The sequence below is a fragment of the Phaseolus vulgaris genome, chromosome 5 (genome assembly GCF_000499845.2).
Source record: "Phaseolus vulgaris cultivar G19833 chromosome 5, P. vulgaris v2.0, whole genome shotgun sequence".
Classification (NCBI taxonomy): Eukaryota; Viridiplantae; Streptophyta; class Magnoliopsida; order Fabales; family Fabaceae; genus Phaseolus; species Phaseolus vulgaris.
The window spans coordinates 16300628-16306561 of NC_023755.2; positions in this window are offsets into that span (position 1 = coordinate 16300628).

Genomic DNA, 5934 nt, shown 5'->3' on the forward strand with positions numbered 1-5934 from the left:
AGTTACTTGTAATAGTACTTCTTTTAACTGTTGTGTTTGTTTGAAAATCCTGTAAAGGCAAAGGGTTGTTCTGTCTTGAGGTGTGAAGTGTTGCAAAAATGGTGAGTATACTTTGTGGGATTAAAAGTCACCTCTTTGTGGTGTGTTGTAATCTGGTTGTGATTACTAGTGGAACTCAGAGATTTTCTGAGAACTGGATGTAGCTCTGTGTGAGTGAACAAGTATAAAACTTTTCTGTAAATCTCTTCTTCTCTCAAACTCTCTAATTGTTTGTGTTAATTCATTTCTGTTGCAGCTATAAACAACCGACTAAAACGAAGTTTTAACCGGTTAAAATTTTGATAATAGTTTTTGTTTGATTGCTTTCCTTAATTGCCTATATTGATTGTTTGATAAAGATTCATTCTAAATCAAGTCTTTGCGAAAATCTTTCACTAAACAATTCACCTCCCCCCCCCCCCCCCCCTCTTTTGTTTAAGCCATCAACTCTTACATTCAGTGCCTGTGAAAGTGATTTTTGGAGTCATGAAATTGGTGGGTATCACGGAATTCATGATCGCCTGGGAGAATGGCATGGAGCAAGCCTTAATTGAAATGGGCGGGCTTTGCTCCCCTGTTGTACGCTCCACCATTTGCTGTAGATCTTTGTGCAATTCTTCATTGGCCTGGCGTAGCTCTTCGTTGTCTGTCCACGATGCATCCAACTCGACCCTGAATTGGTCTTGCCTGAGTGCCTGCTTGGCTCGAACCTCAACCAAAACCCTTTCCTGATCAGTTTTGGATGTCGCCACTGTCTGCTGAAGAGCGTGGATAGTCTCCATGAGTTGTTGCATGGTAACGTTGTCGCCTTTTTTCTGTCCAGCAGTGCCTTGCCTTGTATTCCTCATGTCGTTTGAGAGCTCTGATAACAACTGTGGATGGGACCTAGTTTTATTGGGCCCCACGGTGGGCACCAAATGTTCTTGCCGGTTGACCTGATCGTCGGTTGACTCTGGGAGCAGATTGTGACTCCATCTGCCTCTGCTGGAATTTGCTTTTTCCCTGGGATATTGGAACGCGACTCCATTTGAAACAAAGGGGGCCCTACCTGTTGATTGCACTTCGACGATCAAGTTAGTACTGGGCTAAGAAACAATGAGTAAGTAAATAGTTTCAGTCTTAGAAACGGTGTACCTTTACCAGGGATCTCAAGTCCCTTTTATAGACTACTTTCAAACTACCTCATTGTAACAACTCCCCCTCTCACGAGAAACTTATCTCGAGTGAAAGTAGGTTTTTGATGGGAAGACATTTTGTTACGATGTCACACAATCTTAGTTTAACCACTGCACATAATCTTCCTCCTTGGAGTGCATAATCTTAACAGCATGGTCGTCAAGGTACCAACTCATGTACCAACACTATGGGGCCCATCTGTCACTGTAGACGCACTAGCCTTTACGTATCATCCATGCAACTTACCCCTGAAAACCCTAGCGCTCTTGGGCCTAGGCGTCTCTAGTGGGTATTTACTTGTGCTAGACTCAAATGTACTATACACACCACATGCACTTTCGCTGATCTGACCCTTACACATATACGAGTTTCAACACACACATCTTTGGGGGGCTCACTTACGTGGCCCATTATCTAGATCAAACCACCAAGCTGACAAGTTTCACACAGGTGCCGATGTCCGATCAGCTAAACACCGAGCCTAGCGCTATGGTTCAGTACAATAATAAAGTCAGGAAAACAATGCAGTTTGACACATTATCAAGGAAAGTTGGGCTACTTCAGTAGCAAAATAAAGGTGGCTTAAGATCATAAAGTGGGCCGATTTTCTCCACCTATCCACAACCACATAAATGACATGTTTACCATGTGAAGAAGGTAATCCTTCTATAAAATTCATTGTGATATGTTGCCAAATTCTTCCAGGTATTGGTAAAGGTTGTAGAATTCCTGAAGAAGCAGTTGCATCATATTTACACCTTTAACATATTTTACACCTCATAACAAAAGATTTGACATCTTTTTTCATTCCCTTCCAATAAAAGATAGCTTCCAGTCTTTTTATAGTAGCATCTCTAGTTGAATGGACACCAACAACAATAGAATGTAACTAAAGAAGAATGTCCCTTCTCACAACTGCATCTTTTCCCACCACCAATCGACCTTTTCTGTGCAAAATACCTTGATGCCATGTATAATGTGTATGAGCCTTAGATTGAATATCATGTATGAGTTGTTGTAAGAGAGTGTTATGTTTCCATGACAATTTAATTTTTTCTATCAAATCACTGTCAGGAGTGAATGTAGTGATAGCCATGTTTTCCACTATATCTTTTCTAGATAATGCATCTGCAACCAAATATGTATGACTCTGTTTGACTTCAATAGAAAAAACAAACTCCATGAGTTTGACCAACCATTTCTGGAAGGGTGTGGTCAATCTTTGAATCAATATGTACCGAAGACTTCTATGATTTGTGCTTTCAATCGATTGTTTTTTAAAAATCTTAACAGAATTGGTTAAGTCTGTTAAATTTGTTTTTCATGATTCAAATTTGTTTTGGCCCCTGATATAAAGTCTAAAACGAGTATTTTTGAAGCTATATAATTGGTGTTTACATCTCTAAAATAAGAGAGAGAGATCATATTACAAAAGAGATTAAAAGTTTTCCAAGATTGTAAGACTGCTTTAGGCTTTGCTTTGGTTAAGAGTGGAATAGCATATGTTGTATCCATTTTGTATCAAGTGTGATCTTTCATGTTCTTACTTGTATTTCATTTCAATATTTGTTAAACTTGATAGGTACTGATGTCTACAATCAGAGGGTGTTCTGACTTGTAATGTTTGTGTTTCAAAGAGGGTGAGTGTTCTTGAAGGGTTCAAGATCACCTCTTTGGTGTTTGTGTTGTGTAATATGTGGTTGATTACCTAGTGAAATACCAAGGGGTTTCTGGGGACTGGATGTAGCTCAGGTTGAGAGTGAACCAGTATAAACTTTGTGTGTGAATCTCTCTATCCCTCACTGCTTTAAAACAGTTTGATCTGTGTTTTTGTAAACTGCTGACAAAAACAATCGGTTGGTTCGCATAAACAACCGATTGATTCTCTGGAATCAATTTAAAACAATTTTGTTTCTTGGTTGATCTGATTGCTTCTTTTGTGATTCTGCATTAATTTTCATTCTTTTCCAGTATTTTTGAAAATCTTTCACTAGACAATTCAGCCCCCTCTTGTTTAAGGCCTTTAATTCTAAGAGCATCAAATGTTCTTTCTTCTTGTCTTTTAACAAGAAAAGTTTTTGTAAATAATTTTGGCTCTTTTTAGGGGTCCAAATAGAAAAATAAGCTAGAGTAGGTTGTGCTTAGTAATTTGGGCTTATGTCAAGCCCACCTTTCATGACATGTGCACCTAGGTTTAGGGTTTTTTTACGTACCTTCTAGAAGGTTTCTCACAAATGTCGCCCCTACCCCTCCCACTCTTGCTCCCCAAGTCACTTTCTCCTATATAAAGGGTGTCTTGCCTCATGTATTTTGAATTTGAATTAAGAAGAGAAACTATGCTTGAGTGATTAGTGAACTTTGTCTCATAAATTGTGCTTGGGTCTTATCTTAAGAGTAATGCACCTCAAGTGACAGCTCCTCACCACTCATCTTGGAATTCCTTCACCCTTCAAATGGCGTGATTCCTTACTCCATTTCCATAAGCTTTCTTCATCTCTTCATCTTTTTCCTTTATTATTTGCACCATTTCCATTCATTTTTATGTTCTTGTGTTCTTCCTTTCCTATTCGGTTTCCATCTTGTTTCTTTCCATTATATGTTCTTTAATTCCACAGTTCATCATCATCAACACTATATAATTATGTTTTTCTCTTTTTCCTCTAGATCACTTGGTTAAGTTCGTGTCCAATGACAATCTTCTTATGTTTCTCACCATAATTGTTAATCTCAAAAAACTTAAAAAACCTTTAAAAAATACTATTAGTAAAAAAAACAAGTAAATAGAGAATTATCACTCTTTTTTGTTAGCTTTCAACGAATACGTAGATTATCAAAATCCAACCATTCTTGCTCCAAATATGTTCTACAGTAGATACAATTTCTTGCAGAAAATACAAATGTCAAAACAAAGAGAATTTCAAAAATTAACTATGATTAACGATTAAATCAAATAAAAACCACAATGACAAAACTTAGCCAAAATATAAATATTAAACACAAATTTAAGTCCATTAGTTTAATTATAAAGCCACCAATGTATCTCACAAAATTTATTTACCAAACTTATTTAATAAACGTGGGTCCATACGCTCATTTTGACATTTTCACCAAGACATTTTAATTAAAACTTGTCTGATTACGCACCCATTGTTAATTGAGTAGTTAACAAATTACTTGGTAGTTGTTGGCATTCAAAAAGTTGCATTTGGGCCAAGATCTTTTTCATATTTTTTAGACCTTATAGTTGGGCATGATGAAGACTTGTTCCAGAACAGAATATAAATATGATTGCAAAGAGTGAAACGGTGGCTGAAAACCAACTTTAATTTATCACATCAATTTTCATTCTATAAATATATAATACAAATTTGGTGCTTATTAATATCTCACCACTTTGGTACGTGGAATCTTTATAAAAAAAACATATAACTCAAGATTCATTCTTTCCAACTAGAGCAATTCCTTGCGAGGCATCCCAAGGCACACCAAACGGGATTGAAGTTGTAAAGTAAAAATAATGTCATAAACAAATTGCACATAACTCCCCTTCGGAATTTTCCAACTGTTGAATTCTGATAGTTTTGTTTTCGTTATTTATTTAATTATAGATTAAATATATTCTTTTGTCCATGTCAAATTAATTTTTCTTTTTAATTTAAACTTTAAATCACATGAATATTTGTAATAAAAAAACTATTAAAATAAATTATTAATTTTTTTATATAAAAAATTAATTTAATTTTAATTATATTATAATTATAACATTTACTTTAATAGGATGAGTCATTATAAAATATTTTAAATTCTATTCGTTTACTACGTAAAGAAATTAATAATGAATTATTTCAATAGTTTACTTATTATAAATATTCAGAAAATTTGAAATTTGAAAAAAAAAATCAATTTTATATTAAAATATTAGAATAAAAAACATTTTTAACTCTTAATATTAATTATTAGTAATTGGTGAATAACTATATAAAAAGAGAATAAAACTTAGGCATGAAAAGTGCATTGAAGAAATAATTATATGTAACATCCTAAACTTTAAATATAAATAATTTTTCATAGAAATGATACTTTGATAATGATAAGAGTTATGTAACTCTGGATATGATTGATTTAAATACAAATATGTATAATAAAAGATAAATTTATAATTAAATAATATAAAAAATATTAAAATAATAATATTGAAAGTTATAACACAATTGTATAAAAAAATAAATTTATCAATATATCATTATCCATTTAAATATTGATGAATTAAGTTGTAAGAGATTAATATTTTCATTTCCACGTCAAAATCTCTTTGAAACGGAAAATAAGACGTAATGGCTGGACCTTGTACGTTAGAGATCATCAAAGTTTATACTATCCTCTTACAATCACTTTTATTAATATTTTATTTAATAATTTAATTTAATATTATAGAATTAATAAGTCGAAAGTAAGAGAAAATGTGGTTTTTTAAAGTAGTTTTTTTTTTTCTTTACAGAAGGAACCTTATACTTTGACATCCATGTCCAACGACGTTATTATACGTTATTATAGTACTCGTGCATTAAAAACAGAAAGAACACTATATTGCTTTTATCTTTCTAGTTGTTAACTATCTAAGTTTTGAACTCACGTGTGAGAAAAATGGGATTGTGTTAAATATAAACATGATTAAGAAAAAGGAAATTTAAAAAATAATAATAAAAAGAAAACAAAATT